At 37.2% G+C, this 23,371-nt stretch overlaps 1 protein-coding gene across 6 annotated transcripts in view; it reads left to right on the plus strand.

Annotated features, from left to right (window-relative positions):
* Positions 1–23,371, plus strand: part of LOC103224854 (AGBL carboxypeptidase 4) — a 1,478,618-nt gene that overhangs the window by 712,637 nt on the left and 742,610 nt on the right. The window lies entirely within an intron of this gene.

Raw genomic sequence — 23,371 nt, forward strand, 5'->3', positions numbered from 1 at the left:
CTATCTATCACTAAGTCTTGGACTAAATAATAATAATTTTTGTTATGCTCACAACAATTATTAGGTACTATTAGTATGCCAACTATACATGTGAGAAAATAGAGGCTTAGAGAAGCCTTGGAGGCAATATAGCGTAATGGTTGGTGATGAAGGTTTTGGAGCCTGGCTGCCTGGTTTAAATCCCAACTCCCCAACTTATGCACTGTATGACTTTGTACATATTACTTAACATCTCTGATCATCAGTTTCCTTATTCCTAGTTTCGGGAATAATATTAATATTGAATACTACAGAAGTACTTTTTTAGGTGTTTTCTTTTTTCTTTTTTCTTTTTTTGCTTAGAATAATGCCTGACACATAGAAATTGTTCAGTAAATATAATCCAACTTCACAGCGAGTTTTCTGCTGCCTCCTTTGAAGACAGAAATGCTGTAACAGTCTTAGAGAATAATTTGATAGCTCCTAGCTGAAATGATGCTGTAAATTGGGGGATATTGATCAGTGAATGCCTACTTCATAATGCATACCAATCAAAGGTCATCTATGGACCTTTCTTATTAAATTTGCAAATGTTATGTTAGGACATATTATATGCCACAAACAAGACATGCTCCTTGTCCTCAAGGAGCTCATAATCCAGTGAAAGAAATGGATTATAACCAGACAGTTAAATCACAGTCATTCAAGCTATGAGAGAGGCAAGTATAAGCAGTGGAAGCAGAAAGGAAGGGTTTCTAACCATGGCTTACAGTCAGGAAAGACTTCCTACAGAAGGGTGATACCAAAGTTGAGTTATGAGGATTACAATATAATTAGCCAGGCACAGAGTTCAAAGAAGGCATTTTATGCAGAATAGCACAATGAACTAACTATTTTTTCCATGGCCAAATTAGAGCACAGGAATGGAAGAGATTAATCTGGAAAGGTATGCAGGGAAGATCATCTAGGGCACAAACAGCCATGTTAAAGAGATTGGAATTTGTCTTAAAGACAATAGGAAGCCATTCAGGGGGGTCAAGAAGGGGTGAGACATGGTGAGATTTGTGTTCTTGAGAAATCATCTTTGCCCCTGTATGAGCATGCTGAGGCTGTTAGTGGAGACCTGTGGGTCTCCTGTTCAGGGAACAGCTATAAAAGGAGAAAAACTCCTCTCTGGTTTTGTTACTAAATTGGATTTTTAAAATAATGACACAAAGACCCTTGTCTCATTGTGTTTTAATGCCACATATCTATGCTATTTTTGTTTTGTTTTATATCCTTGATATAACATTGCAGAAGGAAATTATCATTTCCCATTTTACCAATTAATGAACAGAGGTCTGCTGAGATTTAATAACTAACACAGGTCACAGAGTAATGACAGAACTGGGATTCACACCCAGGTCTGTGTGACTACGAAGTCTCTGCTCTTGTACTTTTACTACATATAATATTATGGATTAGATAAAAAATATTACTCCCAAACTTTATTTCTAGGGAAGAACAAAATTGCCAAAGGAAGGTTGGTAGAATAACATTTGCCTTCATTACATGATAAAAAGCAAATTGTCAGCAAAGGAAGGTAAAGACAGAAAGGAAAGTTGCATGCCAGTATCTTTCAATAATATAGAAACAAAATATTGACAAATTGACATCAACAAAATATTAACAAATCAAGTACAATGATGTATGAGAAGAATTATACATGGGGATTTATTCCAGATATGCAAAACTGACTCAACGTTAAAAAATTAATGAGTGTACCAGATTGACAGGCTATGGAAAAAAATTGACAAAATTCAACACCCATTCATGATTTAAAAGAAAAAAAATCTCAGAAAATTAGGAATAAAAAGAAATTTCCTCAACTTGATAAAGAACATCTACAGAAAACCTCTAGCTTACATTGGTACTTAATGGTGAGAAATGGAATGTTTTTTCCTCAAGATGAGGAGCAAGGAAAGGATGTCTCCCCCGAAAACTCCCATGTACCATTGTAAGTATGGGAAGTCCTAGCTATTGTGACAGGACCAGAAAAGGGAATACAAGGTATACAGTTTTGAAAGGAATAAAAAGCAAGTTGTCTACTAAAAATGAACAAAATGTTTTTACTGTATGAACTAAAGTAATATCAATTGTAACTAATTTCACATATTGCCATACTATTTACAACATGTTTTCATTGACACTATCTTATTTAAGCCATTGAGTTAGATGAGACAGATATTTATTTCTCTTCCCTAAAGAAGAGAGGTAGTTAATTTAATCCCCATCTACAGTAGTAATGTTTAATAGTAAAGGCTATGTAATCAGATCTTATTTTGAGTTCTAGTCTACCACAAGCTGTGTTACCTTAGGCATGTTATTAAACCTCTAGACATCTTTCCTCATCTGTAAAGGGGGGAAAGTAAGATCCATTTCAGAAAAATAGTTTCAAGTAACAAATGATATTTCAATCCAGACATCTCATATACTAGCTTTATAACCTATGCCAAGTTACTTACAATTCTAGCCTGTTTTTTCAACTGTGATATGGGAATATTGATACAGCCTACTTTTGGATTTTGTTTTTTAGGATTAAACTAGAAAATGTGTGTAAAGCACTTATTATGGCCTGTTACACAATAAAGACTTAGTAAATGGCAATGCCATTGTTTGTGTTTGATGATAATGCAAGTAACTGAGGGAAGGGTGTGGGCAAAAGAAGAAGGATCAGAAGAGTAGAGAAGTCAGGACCCACACACAAGTGGCTAGATTGCAGGGGATTATGAATGTCAGACTAAGGCAGAGAAGACATGGAAGATTTAGAACCTTGGAGAAAAATGATTCAAAGAAAGTTTCTGTTGCTGCTATATGCCAACGCAGTCTTCGTGGAGATTAAGCTCCCATGTCAGAAAACTTGTGAAGAGTTAAAACTCCAGTGATGTATTCTTGCTTATAATTTCCCATCAAGTTTTGCCCTCTGCTTTTTCCCAGACAGCCTATTTTCAAGAAGGAGGAGGGAGGGAAGGAGGGAGGGAGGAAGGAGAGGCCAGGCACCCCACAATGATCCAGGGCCACTGGGAGGCAGTGCCAGCACCTGCTGTTGTTCAGGGAGTAAGATGCAGCCCTGATTTAGCATGATTGCTGCTGAAAGTCCTTGGAGCCTGGCCAGCTTGTATCCTTCCTGGGGTTCTTATTTTGCAATCTGTTTGCAAATAGAAGGAATGTTGCCAATTTGACTGGGGCATAGAATCCAGCAGAGATGATGATGGTAATAACTCTGCAGTAGCTGGGCACTGAAACCATCAGGGAACCTTGGGGGAGGGGGGAGATCTGTTGCTTTCAATAACAATTCTTGGCCCTAATGGCCTTAGGGTGATAGGTGGGACTTTCAGCCCATTCTCCTCCTGGGCCAGCATCTGTTCCTTGGATTAAAGAAAAGACTGCCATTCTCTACAGAAATAAAGACCCACTTGTTTGGTATGAGCAAAGTTGTCCCTGGCCCAGGTTGACCTCTTCTGACAGGGCAAGGAAGTAGTAGAGATGGACGGGACCCTGAAAGGAATTTACAGAAGTGTGAGCTTTGCCAGGTCTGTGTGTTACTGCTTGGAGAGGCTGGCTCAGGATGCCAGGTTAGGCTAGCAAATTCAAAGGCAGACGTTCCTGCCTACACAGCAGCCTCCTGGCCGGAAGTTGGGGGTGGATCCAGATGGGAATCATATGCCTGTGCCATGTGTGTTTGCATTGGAGGTGAAAAGAATCTCATGGCTGACAACTTTCTTAGGGCTCTGTGCAGAATTCACAGCATGAGGAGTGAGAAAGCTGCTAGGGTGATTCTGTGCCTTGAATTTTAGGAAATCATAATAGTCTTAGGTACTTGGACTGAACCTGGGCCTGTCATCTAATTGGATGTCAGATTAGGAAACTGGACCACTCAAAAAAAGTCTACTTTTTCTTGTCACATGAGGAAAAACTGTCCGATGCCACTGTTTTATGCTTTTTCAGTTTCCGTCCTTCCTTTCCATTCCAAGAATCAAATTCAGTGAATGTTTAAGCACCTACTGAATGCTATAAACCAAGTGCTACAGGAAGCAAGAGTCATTATCTTCATCTAGATAAGAAACTGAGATTGGTCACATAGCTAGTAAGTGGCAGAATCAGTATTCTCTATTCCACAGCTTACCTCTCCAGCTTCATCCCTTGCAATTTCCCTGGCATATTCTACATTCTAGCTGTATTGAACTGCTCTTAATTTCTTGAGCACTCTTTCTTTAACCTGTGTTTTTCACACAGACTTTTCTATCTGTCTGTAACTCTCTCCTGCCTCCTGGCTTCTCACCACTCCTAGCTTCCTGCTCTCAGTCTGTTTTTGAATAAATCCTACTCATCCTTCAGATCTCAGCACAGCTATTACTAACTTCAGGGAGCTTGTATCTGGCACATAGTATGAACTCAATAAATGTTTTAAAAATAAGTGAATGAAGCAAGTTTCTCTTGGCCAGATGTGAGACAATGGAATATAAACTAGGGATCGACAAAAATGAGAAAAGCCAGAAGATGGAAGTTACAGTTTGGAGAAATTAAGCTAAAGGAATGAGCTGCCTTGGATTTTATGGAATGCTTTCGGCCTTGAGCATAGGCAGAGAAGGAACCATTAAAAATGCTGACCAACCAAGATATTTATGGTAAGATATTGGGTCTTTTTTTACTTTAGGTTCAGATCTAATGTGGAGTCTAATGTACCACTTGGTTAAAAGGTCCTATTATCTTCTGCAAAAGCAACAACATATTTTTCTAGAATCTTCACTGCATTTATGACATTGACTGAAGTTGCTTCTGCCAGTGTTGACACAGAAGAGCCTCTGCCTTAACTAAGTTTATCTCCCAAGAAATTATTCCTTTACATTCTGGCAGCTAGGTACCTATTTTTCATGTTGATAAACCCAAAGTACTCAATTCAATTTCTCTGAAGGTTTTATCCTCCTATCTTCCCATTACAGGCAACTCACAGGGCCATGACCTTTTCATGGGGAAGTTGTTACATAAGAATATTTTAAAATCTCAGAGTCACAGACTGTTAGAATTATTAGAGACCTTAAAAATCATTTAGACATACTCCTAACAATGAGAATGAAGTCACAGAGAAAGTAATGGTTGATTAACTAGGGTCTCCTGACTCTTTTGTTTGGAACTTTTTCTGTGATACCTTAACCATAGTCCAGTAGTCACTAAATTTGAGAATTTGGGGTAGAGGGACAAGGAGGATGCGCTCAACTGCACAATTAGAGTTATCAGAACTATCACTGGCTTTCAAGTCAGACACACTCAAGTTTGAATCCTGGTTCCACCTCTACAAGCTTCGTGACCTCAGGAATGTGACTTGATTTCTCTGAACCTCCATTTTCTCAACTGTATAATAGAGATATTGATGTTCACATTGCAGCACAGTTGTTAGGAATAATGCTGATAAACACAGAATGCCTAATAGTAGGCATTAGCTATCATCTATTGCAGTAGATGGCATTTTTTAATTAAAGATGTTTTAACAAAAGTGGGATAATTGAAACATTTTTGAGGATCTTAGTTGACAAACCATTTATCTCAATAATACACAATTACTCTGGTACATTTCAGCAACTTGTAGTTGCCATTCTTTAGACAAAGATACTTTGTCACAGAAAGTCATCAGTGGGTGATGTTTGGGCTTTCTTTACTTTGCTTTAGAGTCACTACTGTGACTCCAAGTTGCTATGTAGGCTTGAACACTTCAGAGTTAGAATTGCAGTAAACTATAGATGTCTTGCTGTGTTAGAGTCTTTGAACAGTTAGGTGAACTGCTAAAATCTCCTGAGATTTGACATAAATAGAGTTCTGGGGAGTGAGGCCTACCAACTAAAGAGACAAAGGGCTACACTTGGGCATTTTCCATTGGAGAGTCACAGAAGCTCCTTAAACGTAATCTAACGGTAGTATTTTCTGGGGTAATAGAAGCAATACTGGACTTGAAATTAGGAAGCCTGGGCTCCAGTGCCATCTTTTTCACTGAATATGTTCTGATCCTAGACAGGTTGTTTAGTCTTACTTCTTACTTCCTAGTTTGATTCTAGGTTCCTCCACTACACTATGTTGTTTCATATCTCTACCTATATTCATAGTTTTTCTGTCTAAAATGTTTTATATTATCCCAAATCCCCAAACTTTACCAGGAACTCTTACCTTTCCTCAAAGTCTTAAGTCAGAGAGAGCCTTCTTTAGGAAAACATCCCTGATCTATCAGGCTGGGATTGGTCCTTTCCTCTGTGATCCCAGAGGCTCCACTTTGTCACTCCGCCATGTTCTGGTAACACTGCATTGTAAATAAGTATTTACATCCACCTCTTCTGTAACCTACTGTGAGGTCCTGGAGAGTGGGGGTACATAACATTTTTTGTTATATCCTCAGTGCTCATACTCTAGTATGTACAAGGTGGAACTCTAACAGAAACTGAATGAAGAATAGGATTTGGGTGGGTGGAAGGGAGAAATCCAGGGAGACTTAAGCGATGAGAATGAAGACATGGATGCTGGAATGAGTAACAGTTATACATTCAATTAATTTATTTATTCATGGATTCACTTATGCATTCATGCATTTATTCATTTATTTAGCAAACATTACAACAGGAGCCTACTGAATGCCAGGGTACAAAGAAAAATAAAGTCTTATCCTTAAGAATGTTCCATTTTGGAGGATGAGGGATACAGACAAGTAAACAAGTATTTTACAATACAGCATGATGACTGCTGTGATAGGATGCACAGGTTGCAGAGGGAGAAAAGAGGAGGTACCTATGTGAGTTTGAGGATTAAATAAAGCTCCTCGGAGGAAATGACACCTCAGCTGAGTCTCAGAACATGCGTAGGAGTGAACCAGGCTGGCAGAGGAGGAAAAGCATTCTAGAGCTATGTTGGGGCTGTTGAAGAGCCAGATCTGGCAGAAATAGAGAGCTTAGTCTGGAAAAGCTGGGCTACATGAGGTTGGAGAGATTGACTTAGTGACATAGGATTCAAAACCATATTTAGATGTGGGAAAGCACAATTAAACTCAAAATTGGGGTGCTCTCATAGACATGCCACAGTTGGCAGAGAGAATCAGTTTGGAAAGACTTAGCTGATGTTGAATTGGTCTGATCCTGTAGCAGTCCCTCATCTACTTTAAACAAAAACTTAGAGGAAAGTTTTCTATTAGGAAGAATTGTTCTGTTTTGGAAAGAGAATGACCTCAGTTTATTTCCCGTGATGTGTTCCACAAGCATATTCTTAGAATACAACTTCTAGCATGTAGTTTCATTTGCCCAGCGGGATCCATGTGGATTTCTGAAGTTTCCAAAAACCAAACTAAGGATAAGTATTTCAAAAATCATCTGCAGGAAATGTAGTCTCCCTGCTGTAACATTGGGAGTTACATACCATTAATATCAATTTTATATGTGAAGGAACAAAAACTCAAGCACTTTAAATGACTTTTCCAAAATCATGCAACTAAGTGACATAGTACACAGATTTTCCTTCTCTCATTCCCATGCTTTCTCTAGTGCTTCATAAATTGTGTGTCTCTAAACTTCAGGAACTCTGCTGTTGGCATTTCTATTCCTTTAAAACTGTAGAGGGTAAAACATTCAGTTGACATTTAGATTTAGTTCTCCTCTAGAGCTGAAAAATCATATATGTGTCTACTAATAGGGCTTTGTAATTCAGCTTTAGTTTTTTTTTTTGTTGGTCCTGGTATAAAATATCCTGTTGTCCTAATTAAAGCACTGGCTTACCTCTCACTACAGAAATTTTCAATGAAACTGCCTACCATTCAAAATAATTTATGGTCTTTCAAATATTTTTCTCCATTAAACTGTTAACAACTATTTCTACATACGTTGTATATTATCTTGAGCTTTTAGTGCTGTTTTTAGTGTTGATCTACTGTTGTTAAGGAGATATTACAACATTTCTAATTAACCAGTAAAAGTTGTCCATAGAGTTACAGACACTTAGTGCTCAAAGAGACATTAACAACTGCATATTCAGAATCTCCTCAGGGAGTCATAAATATTAGTGGGAAATTTTTTTGAAACTTTTTTTATTGGAGACCATATATACAGTAAAATGCCCAAATTTTATGTATATAGCTCAATGAATTTTTATAAATAAATAGTGTTATAGGATCCTTGGGTTGTTGCTTTTCTGGCCAGAAACCTCTGTGGCCAGTGGCACCTTTGCTGGAGTTTTGCTCAGGTCTGCTGGGCTCATGCTGCACTCGGCAGACTGCACTCGGTTCATGCTACTGGCTTGGATCCTATGCCTGCCAAGGGCAAGCCAGGTGTGGAGTGGCAAGGGCTGTGTGAGTGAATAAGCATGGGGTCTGGCCACTGCACACACTCAGACATGCCAGCTGCTGTGGTGAGGCGGGCAGCTCCAAGTGCCAGCACAGGTGCTGGCTCTCTGTGTGGCTGTGACTGGACCAGGCACAACACAAGTAGCTTCCACGGCTGGCACCGGGAAATGTGGTGGAAGCTTGGAGACTCCAGGAAGTGCAGGGCCCCAAAGAGGGAGTCAAAGCCCTGGCTCAGGGAGCTCCCAGGTCTGGACTCCCCAAAGGACCACAGCTATTCTCTCCTTTTCTTTGCCCGCAACGTGGTAAGCAAGGGATGTATTTCAGTCCTGTTTTTGTTATAGCTCTTTCAGCCCAACCATTCAGCAGATTCCAAGTTCTTATCGTGTGTCCAGGAAAAATGAGGTACACAGACAAGTGGAGGGTAAGCAAGGCAAAAAGGAGCTTTATTGAGTGACAGAATAGCTCAGAATACCCTGGAGTGGGTAGCTCCTCTCTGCCAACAAGTCATCATGTTGAGTGTTCAGCTCTCAGCAGAGAGGAGGCCCTGGAGTGGGTAGCTCCTCTCTGCAGCAGGTCATCCTGATGTCTGCAGCTTTCAGTAGAGAGGAGGCTCTAGAGAGGGTAGCTCCTCTCTGCAGCTGGTCATCACATGGATTGTTTAGCTCTCAGCAGAGAGGAGGTCCTGTAGTGGGTAACTCCTCTCTGCAGCTAGTCATCCCCATGTCTGCTCAGTTCTGGCTGAGTCCAGGGCTTTTATGGGCCTCAGAGGGGAGGAGGTGTGCTCTGATTGGCCCATGGGTGGCCATGGGTGGGTCCAGAAAAGGCATTATAAGTTCCCCCTCCAGTCAGTAGGACTGGCAGCATGGCCCTCAAACTTCAAGCCCTCCCTGGCTTGAAGGTGGGGTCTAACTGGGGAACTGCCCCCTTCTGCCCAGGAACCTGTCTGCCTGCTGCTGCTGTTCATGACACCCAGGCTTTAGGTGCCAAGGAGTGCCTGCAAACCAGTAAGCTGCCCTCAGCCCTGCCATGGCTTCCTTCCTATGCTTGTTGGTGCCCAGAGACTGGTGTGGGCTGAAGTGGCAGGGGGCTGGTGTGTCAGCACTGCCTCAAGTGTGTGCACACCTGGCTGCACTGCAACAGCACCCAGGCTCGGCCCTGGCTTTACTCCGAGATCGGAGTGGGTGACAACAGCAGGGAGAAGCCAGGCAGTGGGAGTAGGCACTTTCAAGCCTAAGAGGGCAGGGGGCCTTCCTGGGCCCCCAAGAGTGCAGAGAGTCTGCAAACACGGTTTGAGCAGCTGCAGCTGTGCCCAAGGTGGGGGTGGGGCTCCTACCTGCTCTGTAGAGTGTGAGACCCAGGTCCATAGCCATGGCTTGGGCATCTGCAGCTGCACCCGGGAAGCTCCTGCCTCAACAACTCAGAAGGAGTGGGGCTTCCACTTGTCCCTGGCTCCCTCTGGCTCTGTGGAGTGTGTAGCCCCAGCCATGCCTCTCTGCTGCACCTGGCATGATGGCAGCAGCCACTCCAGGCAGGCCACTGCTGCCATCACTAGTGTTACCATGATCCTGATCAAAATATAGAATATTGCTGGTTATGCAGAAGACTCCCTGGTTTCTTCTTCCAATTAATACCCTCTAAGATTGCAGATATTCTACAAACTCAGATTTGTTTGCTTGTTCTAAAACTTTCTATAAATGGAATAATACCAGATATACTCTTGTATATGGCTTCTTTTATTCAACAATCTGTTATCCATATTATTGTGTTTAGCAATAGCTTATTTCTCACTGGTGTGTAATATTGCTATACCACAATCTATTTGATTTTCTGTGATAATATTTCATGTAGGATTTTTGAGTCTATGTTCATGAAAAACATTGGGCTATTATCCTTTTTTCTTGTAATGTCCTTATCAGGTTTTGGTATCAAGGTTATACTGGCCTCATAAAATGATTTGGAGAGTGTTCCTTGTTTTCTATTCTCAGAAACACTTTATATAAGAGTCTTCCTAAAATGAATGGGTGAATTTATCAATGAAGCTACCTGGGTCTAAAATGTCTTGAGAGAAGGTTTAAATTATTAATGTATTATTTTGATAGATAAACAGTCATGCCTTGGTATCTGCAGAGGATTGCTTCCAGGACCTCCTTGGATACCAAAAATCTGCACATCTGCAAATCTGCTGTAAGCCTTGCAGAACCTGCAGATAAAAGTTAACCCAATCCTATCAGTGGGTTTCATGTCCTGTGAACACTACTTTTTTTTTCCCTTGCTCTGTTGCCCAGTCTGGAGTGCAGTGGTGGTATTCCCACACTGCAGCCTGAACCTCCTGGGTTCAAGCAATCCTCCTGCCTCAACCACCAAAGTAGCTGGGACTACAGGCATGTACTACTATGCTTGGCTAATTTTAATAAATTAATTTTTTTTTTTGTAAAAATGGGGTCTCACTGTGCTGCCTAGGCTGGTCTTGAAATCCTAGCCTCAAGCAATTCCCCTATCTTGGCCTCTCAAAGTGCTGGAATTACAGGCATCTATGCCAGGCCAGAGTACTATGTATTTGATCTGCATTTGGTTGTGGGTGAAAAACTATCCATGTTGAGAGTCAACTTTATTTACTGAAAATATTCACAAATAAGTAGACCTTGGCAGTCCAAACCCATGTTCAAGGGTCAGCTATAGTACTTTGATAGATTTAATTTTTTTTTCCAAATCCTTTCCCCTCCTTAATACAATTATAAACCATGCCCTTTTGCTGTGCCTTTCTCTAGAGTAAGCAGAGTATATTTCTCTGACCTGTTGATGCTGGGCTTAGACATGTGACTTACTCTAGCCAATAGAATATTAGACTATGTGACTCAAGCACTAGCTTTAAGTATGTTTCAGTGATTTTGTTTGGTCTCCTGTCATCTACAATGAGAAGAACTTGTCCTCAGATCACTGCTAAATTCAGATTGAGGAAGTACTGGGCAGACTAAACCCAACCAAGAAGTCTGGAGCCAACCCTAGCTGATCTCAGACAACATCAGTGGATCTATAGTCAATCTGCAGACTTATAAGAGAGGTTGTTATAGGTCACTTAAATTGTAGAATTGCTTATTACATGCCATAGCCTCAGCAAGAGCCTAACATATACAAAGATTATTCAGATTTTCCAATTGTTTACTTCAGTACATTGTTTTTTTGAGTAATTTGATGATTTTATTTAAATTTTGAAAAATTTAGGGTGAAGTTTAAATAATGTAATCTTGGGCAAAGTTTAAATAATGTAATCTTATTTTTTATATTTTTAGGATCAATATTGATGTCCTTTTTAAAAAATTAATATTGATAATTCATATATTTCGCCCTTTTTATTAAACTGCCTTCTAGGATTTTATTAGTTTCATTAACCTTTTAAAGAAAATCTTTTGGTATTGTTGAGTTTTTTCCATTTTGTTAGTTTTCTGTTTCATTGACTTTGCCTATATTTACTGTGTTCTTCCTTCTACTTACTTTGGGTTGTTTTGTTTAACTTCATGAGATGAGCTTAGATCATTTATTTTATCCTTTCTTCTATTCCCATATATGCAATTTAAGGCTATGAATTTCTCTGAATACTCTTAGCTACATCCTACATGTTTTTAAATGTTGTATTTTTATTAGTATTTATCTCAGTAAAGATGATTTTACTTATTTATTTAATAAGTATTTCAGTGAATATATAGGTAGAAAATGTACAGATTATAAATATAAATGTCAATGAACTACAAAAGTGAACACATACATGTAACCACTATTTGAGCCACACCTCAGAAGCCCTAATTTTTCCTCCTTTCAAATCAGTACCTCTTTTATACTGTCTTCAAACACTATAGATTCATCTTGATAGCATTATCTCTTTTTATAAATAGAATCATATAATAGGTTTTCTTTTGTGTCTGGCTTGTCTGGTTTCTTGTGCTCCATATTTTGTTTCTGAGAATCATGAATATTTTGGCACGTAATTCATTTATTTTCATTACTGCATAGTATGCCAGCATCTGTATGTCATTTCACTATTCCTTTGTTCTTCAGGATCTAATATGTTATTAAAACCCATCTGTTAAATTCTTCATTTCAGTTATTATATTTTTAATTCTGTAATTTTCATTTGATTCTTTATACAGCAGTTCCCTAGTAAATTTTTCTGCCTTCCCTCTATTTTGCCAAAAATATTCATTATAATTGTTTTAAAGCACCTGTCAATCACTAAAATATTTGAATGGCCTGTGGGTCAGATGGTCAGGTTCCTTCCTCTCTCTCTCTCTCTCTCTCTCTCTGTGTGTGTGTCTCTTTGTCTCTCATGTTACTATTTCTTGACATGTCTGTAAATTTAGTTGATGCAGGATATTGTGCTTTGAAAATGTAGAGGCTTTTATGGATATTATTTTCCTCCAGAGAGGATTTAATTTTTTTTCTAGCAGGCAGACAGCATTTAAGAAGATCATGTTTATCCAGTCAAGGTTGAACTTCAAATATATCAATTCAGGTATATGTTTGGCTTGCCCTTACTCCAAAGGCATAGCCCTTCATCTCAAGTGCACAGTCCCTTGGCATCTCAAACAGTATTGGGTATTTACGACAATTTTTCAACTTGGTGGGCCTTGAACTCCAAACTGTCTTTCTGCAGCACTTTGAGACTGTTGAAAGCTCCACTTAGCATTTTAACCTCATAGGTACCACTTTCTACTTGGTTTATTAGCATCTCACCATTTACATGAACAGCTTAGAATTTTGCAAGTGAATTGAAGGAAAATTGCACAGAATTTCAGTCTCACTTTTCTATGATTTTTAAAATTCCCAATGGCCTTGACATCCCTGAAAACCAATCCCTATTTTGCCAAGCTTAGATTCACCAGATTCAGCAAATGTTCTCTGTTGGATCTAGAATTAACTTAAATTTTAGCCTGGTACTTTCTTAATATTTTGTTAGTTCTCCATTGTCTTAAGAACATTTGAAGTTGTTTTACATAGTAGAATCAGTCCAACCACCCTTCATCTAACCATCTCTATAGTGTCTTTTGAATAATACCATACCCCTACTCCTTTTTTGAGACAAAGAGGCTCGTTGAGGAGAAATGACAAAATCTCTTCATTTGAGTTATCATAGTGCAAAACAAAAAAGCATGGACTTTACAGCAACACAAAAGCAGACCAGCATTTCATTCTTTCTGTAAGACATACAAAAAAAGTAGATTTTCCTATTATAACTTTTAATACAAGACTCAACACAGAACGCCTCTGGTAACCAAAATATGTCTGCGGATTTTCTCACACATACCGAGAAATTCTCCAATGGACACCAACTGAGTAGCCTATGATTTCATTCAATTCTGACTGTATCTACCTGGAGATAGTCAGATGCAGGGGTTGAGTGTTTAGTTTCACAAGCTTGCCTCCCACTTCAGATGCCAATCACAAGTAGTAGGATGCCATCTATACTTCTAACCAACTGCCTATAAACTGGCAGTTTCCACATCCCCTCCTCAGGTTTCATTAATTTGCTAAAGCAGCTCACAGAACTGTGGGAAATACATTTAACTGCCAGATGAAGAAATATATGGGGCAAGATATAGAAAAGGGGTGTGGGGCTTCTGTGCTTTCTGGGCAAGCAACCCTCCCAGCACCTCCATTTGTTCAACAGTGCAGAAGATTTCTGAATCCTGTCCTTTTAAGATTTTTTTTTTTGGATGCTTCATTATTGGCCATTGTGATGACTTTATCACTTTGAAGATTCCAAGGGGTTTAGCAGGAAACTGAGGACAAGGCCAAATATGTATTTATTATAAATCACAGTATCATGTTGCCACATAAAGCTGTATTATCATTGGAAAGTTGAGTAAAGAGTCTGACTCTATTTTTGACATTGACTGCTAACACCTTTTAAGCCCTATCCTTCCTTCTCTTTCTGCAAGTCTGAGCAAACAGGTAGGAAAGCACACTGCTTCCTCCTTTAGTGATGGCAGAATGTTCAAGCCACACACGTCCTGGTTTGTGCATGTCAGAATCCTCAGGATGGCTCCATCTCCTAACCAGCATAACCCCCAAGCTATCCTTCTTTCCTGCTCTCTCAAGTCATTGTCAGACCAGTTTGAGAGACTTTCTCCTCTTGCCAGAAAGTCTCATCATGTGAGTAATTAACTTTTTCATACTCTTTTTGCATATGTGGCATCATCATTCTCAACATCCAAACCAAATTTTGTGTGAGAGAGCCCATCTCATCTGTGAAGGTGACCAAACAGGAAGTTGCTTGATCTTTTAGGGTCTTTTTTTCTTATTAGTCCTCAAATCTGTAAAATGAGAAAATATTTGCCTGTAATACTTTTTTTGAGGTTTAGAAATAATGTGCAATGTAAAAGTGCCTAATTGTTTCTTTGGAACTTAGTGTTCAACAAATTATATATACAATAATAATAACTTAAAGCCAAACAAACTATAGCCTAATTCCCATTCTATTCTCTTACCCTTTACTATTTTCTTTTTCTGCATTATAATTATTGCTATCTGACATTTAATTATAGGTCTGTTTATTTGCTTGTGTGTTGTTTATCTCCCCCATTAAAATGTAAAGTACTTGTAGACAAGAACAATGTATGTCTGATCTGTGTAACCTCAGCACATAAAACAGTTTCAATCATATAAGCAGAGTTCAATAAACAATTTTTTTAAAAAAATTAAGGAATTAATCAACAGGTATCTGTAGAAGCTAGAGCTGACTTTTTCACCCTGACCTCAATTAACTGTGTTACTTTGTCTAAACTCCTTAATTTATTGCTCTGGACCTTAATATCTACCTCTGGCTCTTGAACTTGACATTTGGATTTGAACTTTCTAGAATCCTCTCCTTTCCTTCTTCCTAAAGACTTTTGTCTGGTCAACTCCTGGCTCTCAACCTCTGGTTTATTTCTAGTGGAACCCATTCTCTAGAATGTGTATTTGACCGTAGCCCCGTGACTGACATTCACTCACTGCCGTGAGCGACGGGCTCTTCTTGCTTGCCGCACAAACAAAATCAGTTCACAAAGACCATGGCATTGCAGTAAAGAAAGAGTTTAACTGACACAAAAATGGCCACAACATGTAGGAGATGGGGTTAATATTCAAATCAATCTCTCAGAGAACATGGGGGCTGGGGTTTTTCAAAAGTAGTTTGGGGTAAGTGGTGAGGGTGGCTAGGCAATGGGTTCTTGCTGCTAACTGCTTGGGGGTGCAATCATAGGGGTGTGGGAAATGGTCCTTCTGAGTGCTGAGTCCCTTCTGGGTGGGGCCACAGTAGTAGCTGGCAGGTCCAAGTGGAGCCATTGGTGTCAGACATGCAAAAAAAAACCCTGAAAAGATATCTCAAAAGGCCAATCTTAGATTCTACCATAGTAACGTCATCTGCAGGAGTAATTGGGGAAGTTACATATCTTGTGACCTCTGAAATTATGGCTGGCAATTGATTATATTTATGCCTTAGCAGAATTCAGGCTCCGCTATCCTCCTAGCATGGTGGTTTCTCATTGGCTTTGCAAAGGCCATTGAGTTCTGGGGATAGGCTATTATCATTTAAACTATAAACTAAACTAAATCTCCGCCAAGGTTAGTTTGGCGTAAGCCCAGGAATAGTTAAGGGCATCTTAAAGGCTAAAGGCCAAACAGGAGCTGGCTAGATCAGATCTCCCCCATTGCCATAATTTTCTCAGTGACATAATTTTTGCAAAAAATGGTTTTAGTAAGTTTGGAATTAGTCATTTATCTTAATTTTAGAAGTGGGAAAATTGAAGACCAGAGACATCAAGTGATTTTTCTAAGGTCAAATAAGTTGGTGACATAGCTGGAAAAAAAAAGACAGGTCTTCTTTTTCCCAGCCCAACTGTCTCCCAACTTCAACTTGCCCCATACCCTGCCAGAAGACAGGCATTTTCCCATATTGCTTTCTCTGTTTGTTTCCAAAATCCACTGAATAGTGTTCAATAAAGCAAACACTACTTTTTAGTACAAGTCAAACTTTTTCTAATTTATATTTTTTCATTTTTCAACAGATTTGTAATTGTTAATTTACTTGCTGAGTTGAAGGCAGCACCTGGCTTTGTTGTCCTAACCCTTGGAGTAATTTAACTCTACCTTGTAAGACAGGTCCCCACGCTTATATTATTCTCTGTTGGCATTGTCTTTTCAATCAATCAGTCATGAAAAATTCATGCCCAAGGTAAAGTCCTAGTGAACCACTCTGAGAAAAACGTGATTATCTTTAAACAAAGGGGAGATCTTAGTGTTCTCTAAAATTCATTGGAGAGAGCAGCCTTTAATTAGAAAATATTTTATCTGCTGTTTGCAATCCACAAGATACTCTCGCTTTTTTCATTTAAAATTGATCCATTCCAATTCCCAACTTTGGAAAACTGCTATAAGGTGAAGCTTCGTGAATGTGGATTCTAATAATTTGACATTTATAAAAGTTCAACTTGAGCATTGCGTTAGTGATGAAAAATGTCTCCGCTAAACATAGCAGGATAATGGTGTAAATACAATTAGGATAATGTTACATCAGCTTTACTAAACATGCTTATTTGATGTTGTAAATTATAAATATTTTGTTTTTTATTGAAAAAAGTACTTATTTGTATATTTATTTATTTTTACTGTCCTCTGATTGTGAAGTGACTGATTCCTTCTTCAGATGGACTGAAGAAGGACTGCAACCTAGCTCCAGACTGAACCCTTATCTTAGCTCTATCCCTGACGCCAGCAACAGAATTCAATATGGGCCAGGTTATAGCCTTGATATTGACTGAGACTGAACCTAGACCTCTACCTTATTAATAGCTAATAAATATTTGCCATTAGCTTCAGGAAAACTGGATGAAAGAATGTGGTTGGTTTAACTCCTGCAGGCAGATAGCTTCAAGCATCTGGTCTGACAGTACCTAATGATTTCATCGCTGCCCTAAAAAGCAGTACCATACAGCTGTGCAGTAGGATCAGTTATCCCATCATTCCCAGGTGCTTTGACAAAGGGAAAGGATTTTATGAACAAGTGCTGCTCTCTCTCTTAGATTTACTGCCCTGTTTGTTATCCATCAAAGCTTTTAATAAAAAATCTTCATCTGTCCTGGGAAGCAAATGGAAAGCATGGCTGTTTTAGTATTTCCTTTTAATTTGGGACATGATTCCAAAGGGAAGGAGATTAATTTTCTACTTTTTTGTTTAGGGAATAATTTTCAAAATGAAAAAAAAAGAGGGACACAGAATGGTTTGTTATATAGAGCTACAGCTTTAGAGTCAAATAAACCTGATTTTATATGCTGCTTCTACCACATTGTCAGTATTGTGCCCTTGTGCAGCTTCTCATAGTTAATTTCTGTGAGAACTTTAGTTTCCTCATCTGTAAAATGGAAATGTTAATACTTTTCTTGCAATGTTGTTATGATTGTTAAACAAGATTTTGTAGGTAAAGTGCCTGGGATATAATAAGTATTTACAATGAAACAGAACAAAATAGAATGAAAAATCAATTACAAAAAGGTTGACTTGTACTAAAAAGTAGTGTTTGCTTTATTGAACACCATTCAGTGGATTTTGGAAACAAACAAAGAAAGCAATATGGGAAAATGCCTATCTTTGGGCAGGGTATGGGGCAAGTTGGAGTGGGAGGACAGTTGGGCTGGGAAAAAGACCCATCTTTTTTTTTCAGCTATGCCAACTTTTTTGACCTTAGGAAAATTACTTGCTGTCTCTGGTCCTCAATTTTCCCACTTCTAAATCGATTGAAAGACGCATATATTTTAGAACTGAAAGAACCCTAAGAAGAGTATTTGCTTTAGATATGTAGTGGAATATTTAGCTTTCCAACCAGTAAAGTATTATTATTTTGATTTTGTGGATGGATCAACAAAGGTAAAATAACGTACTAAAGTTTGCAAAGATAGTGAGTGGTGGAGGCAAGTTTTGAACTCAGGTTTATGCCTGCTAAGACTTTGTTTGTCCAAATTCTTCATTTAACAAACAAATCAAGAAAAGAAACTGAAATTGATTTGTAACATATCATGTCACACCCCATGAACCCAGCCAAACTGCGAAATTCTCAAGGACAGGAAATGCTCTTTTCCTCGTTAACAAAAGTTGGAGATTGAAATTTGAAGGATAACAATTGATCAAAAAATATATGTTAGTATGATCAAATTCAAATGGTATGTTAAAATAGCTAGATTTAATATGTGAGCAAGGATAAGCTTATGTTAAATAATTATGAAGATAGTAAAGAAAATCAAATTCAGTTTAATACTGAATATTCAGTATATTAGGACTATAAACTACAATGGGAAGAAAATGACTCTTTTTATTTCTCTTATTTTCTTTCTCTTTTTCAGTTTTTCTTTCTTTTAGTCTTTTTATTCTGCATGGTTTATTTACTGAAACATTAAATAGTATATCCTTTGGCTATTGCTAAATAACGTAGGGACCAAGGGAAAACTCATTCTTTGCCCCCTGAAGTTTAGCTGAAAAATCAACTTACAAAAGGCAGATTAAAAAAAAGACATACAAATTTATTAATGTGCACATGGGGAAAAATCAGAGAATGATTACCCCAACCCCCAGTGGGGTGCAGAACCTTATATACCACTTGAGGTTTTAGGAAGAATGGGGGCTCAGTGCATGACCAGAACAGGTTACGGTGGTAAATCCGGTCACGGTGGCAAGAAAGGCTATGGGAGGGAAAGAAGAAGAGGCTTGACTAGCAAAGATGGTCTTTTATGTAAATGAAACCTCACAGGTAGTAGCTCTCAGAGAGAATAGATGGTACATATTTCTATCAGACTTTTAAAGGTGTCAGACTCTCAGTTAATGTTTCTAGATCTGGGCAAGGGAAAGCCTGGCTGTATCAAGGCAGATTCTCTACAGACACAAATTTCCTCTATAAAAGACAGCTTTATAGGGTCATTTCTATTTGTCGGGTCTCTAAACAGCCATCTCAAAATATGTGAGATAAATGTATTTTGGGATAACATATTTTGATATCCTTGAGTCTCTACTTTGAAACTTTGAAAAGTTTCACATATTAAAAGGAAAGTTGTTAGTTTTGGAGAGTTTTGGGTTAGAGATTGTTAGGCAAAGGAGTGGGAGAAAACAAATTGGAATAAACAGGAAAGAGTAAATTTAAATATATCATCTCATGGCTTTTTAAATCAGTCTCTTAGTCCTGATAATAGATTAGTTTGGTTAAATAATTGCATCTCCTTCTAGGAGGTGATATTATAGATGAGCTACTCGTGTGTGTGTGTGTGTGTGTGTGTGTATAAAATAAGAATATCTAAAATAAGAGGCATTTCTATGAAAACAAAAGAAAGCAAAGGTTAATGTCTAGAGTAGTCTACAGACCAGATTTGATTTTGAAATATCTTCAGATTGCAGTAGCAGTCTAACAGATTTTCTGGGTTATAGTTTGACTGAGATGTTTCTGGAGTAGTTTATACATCAGCAGATATAATGACTGGTAATATATGTTATTGTGGTGATTTTCCCCAAAGTTTATATCAAGTTGTTTAATTTTAGTTTATAGGGCTTCAAGAAAAGTAATTTTAATTTTTAGTGATTTTAATTGAGAAAAGTCAGAATAATTTGAAAAAAAATTGTTTGGAGACTTGTAGTCAAGAAAGAATTTAGGATACAGTGTAAATTATAGGAAAACAATAAAAACTCAAAAACTATGGGCAAGGCTAGAATCTAATAGCAGGTATACTATGGGTTTTTTTCTGAAACATTTTTTCTCTCTCTGGTTCCCAGTTTTACTAAGATTAAATTATAATGGGACTAATTTAGTTATGAAATTGAAAGTAAGTTTTAGTCTTATTATTCTTGGCATGACTATTTGTATAAAGTGTAGTAACAATAGTGATTGTCCATATAGGCTCTTTTAAAGTTGACTTTGTTGGAACTTTTTAATGAGGAATCTAATATTAGACTTTTAAAAGCCTTGAGGCTAAGAAACCAAGCCAAGGATTTGTCATCAGAGTGTGCCTGTAATGCTGTACAAACTGGTGAACTTCTCTCTTTTTGAGGCCCCAGAATCTTGAGGTGCATGGGCCTGTCAGAAAGTGATATATTTTATTTACCACAGGTCTGGAACCTTATAAAGAAACCATGTAGATAAGGCATCAGGCCCCTCTTTTTCAAGGGCTTTTTATTAGCTCTGTGAAGTTAATCTCAACTTCTCAGAGTAGTTTAGTCACATCTGAAAATATATCATTCCAGTCAAAGTCTTGGTAAAATAACTAGTGTCATTAATTATATCTTGTGACAAAAGAAAACAGATTCTTATCAACTAAGGTAAATAACTGCTGTCATTAATTAAGAATACTCAAAAATAATTTTTAAATTCTGGAGAAATTATGTGAGAAAGATAAATGTTTTAATTTCATTCACAAATATATACTTTACCCAATTGTTGCAAGCTCTAAATAGTTCAAAAGAGCTTTCTTAATACTGGAAAACAAAGCATAAAAGGAATCAGCAGCATTTTAAATTAAAAAGTTATAAAAATTATTTGAGTCCTTTATTAGTTTAGCCCCATGAATTAACTCTTGTTCTGCTTGATTTTAAGCTAGCAATAGTCATGACTACATTAGCTTTTTCATTAGAGTCCTAGAATTTTTTACCTAGTCCAATAGTATGACTTCTAAAGTTATCAGAAGCATGTACTTAAGAGTACTTGTCAAGGTCCATATTATGAATTTATTTGAAAAATAAGCAAATTTTGTACTGTACCTGACTATAAACTACTTTTTAGGAAGAATCAAAGTAAAACAATAATTTGTCTGTGGATTTAAAAAGTGTTAGAATAACCATAACAATTGACAATGAGATTTTGTTATTTCTATGGCATACAATTTGACATAATAATCATAATTGTTACTGTTAACATATACTGTTATCATATACCAAAGCACATCAGTATGTTTGTAATCTCATACAATCTTAGAACACATATTAATAATACATTTTTACAAGTACAACTCAAAAAAAGTTAAATATCATTTTTTATTTGGCAATTTTTTATATAATTGTAACATGCGATATAATTCCAATATATCTCTCTTGAACTCTCATGGGCCTTAATATATGAAAAGTTAATTTCAGGTCTAACCACTGAATTTAGAATTTGAAATATGACTGTGAGAAGTATGTCAAATATTAAAGGTTTAAAACAGTTGATATCAAAATAGGAGCACAGGTTACTGTAAAATATTCATTTAGCCAAAGTGATAATTCAGACATTTTAAAAAGCAAAAACTTTATTAATAGAGAAGAGGCTGTCTCCCAAATAATCGAAAGACCTAGTAAAGACAGTATGAGGCAAACTCAATCTGTCTCTCTTCTCTCTTTCTTGTGTAGTTTATTTAAAAGTAAACAAAAATCAGCCGGGCATGGTGGCCCACGCCTGTAATCCCAGCACTTTGGGAGGCCGAGGCAGGCAGATCATGAAGTCAGGAGATCAAGACCACCCTGGCTAATGTGGTGAAACCCCATCTCTACTAAAAGAATACAAAAAAAAAAAAAAAAAAAAAATCAGCCAGGTGTGGTGGCGGGCACCTGTAGTCCCAGCTACTCTGGAGGCTGAGGCAGGAGAATGCAGTGAACCCAGGAGGTGGAGCTTGCAGTGATCTGAGATCACGCCACTGTACTTCAGCCTGGGTGACAGAGCAAGACTCTGTCTCAAAAAATAAATAAATAAATAAATAATAAAAGTAAACAAAAATATTTTTAAATATTGTATGAAAATTTTACTTAAAATAGAAAATTAGATTCTTCCTTCCTATTAGTATATTATTAATACTAAATTTAATTTTAATAAAATCTTATAAACAAATTTAATTTTAATGAGTTTTGAGTATACACAAAAGATTTTGATAAACTCTTGTATAACCTCTTATAATTTTTAAATATTTTTGTATTTTGTTTTATTATTTTTTATTGAAAGTAACATACAAATTTCTAAACTAGACAAAATTATTTTTTAACAAAAACCACGTTTATATTCTTTTATAAAAATATTTTTATTTTTAATATACTTTTTGTATAGACTATTTTATATTTAGTAGTTTTAATTATGTATATTACTTATAATGTTAACTCTCAGTAACCCTTATTTTTTGGTGAAAAACCTAGGAAGTTGGTAATTTTAATCATGTGCCAGATTTAGAGCCAATGACAAAAGTTAGAGTAATGAAGACAATGTCTGGTGGATCTAACTTTTCCCATCACAGCCAGGAGGCACTGCTCTGGGCCTGTGAGAATACTGCCTAGGGGTGTCCCCAGCCTTGCCATAGCCACTTCTCTAGACCTTAGGATTTAAAGGCTCAAATTTCAAGACATAAGCTCACAGACAAATTAAGTATTTGAAAATATTATGGAAGTAACATATTTATAACTTTAAAACATCTAGTAGAGACAGTATAAACTCGTATGACTAATACACCCAGGCAAAAATGTGTAAACTAAATCCTTAAGATGTATTTTATTTTACTAACAATTTTAAAATTATCTTTATTTACTATAGATTATTAAAATTATATGAACTTGACAAGTATTAGACTGGTTAATTAATGAGTATTTATTTATAAGTCAATGGTATCAGATAGTATATATACAGACATATACACATGTATGTATAAAGATATAGACAGACATAAGGACTTTACAGTTTTTATTTTAAAATTTTAGTTATGAGATTGGCATAAGTCACTAGTATTAAAGGGCAGCTGGATTTAAACTGTGTATTTTTAAATGTAAAGTGTTAATGTTTATCTGTCACACATGGCCAAAGCCCCTTACTGAGATTTAGAGAAAACAGGGTAGTAAATTTATATGTAAAGCACAGAGACAATTTTTACTTTTTAAATAAAAAGTTTAGGTGTGTTAGAGGAAGATTAAACACATTTGTCAAGGTAACATAAAATCATAGGAATTTACCACTGGATTTTATAAGAAGACTAATTTTATTTAGATGAGTAATTTTTAGTTTAGTCTTTGTTTTTTAATTGA

The sequence above is a fragment of the Chlorocebus sabaeus genome, chromosome 20, assembly GCF_047675955.1.
Source record: "Chlorocebus sabaeus isolate Y175 chromosome 20, mChlSab1.0.hap1, whole genome shotgun sequence".
In the NCBI taxonomy this organism is placed as follows: Eukaryota; Metazoa; Chordata; class Mammalia; order Primates; family Cercopithecidae; genus Chlorocebus; species Chlorocebus sabaeus.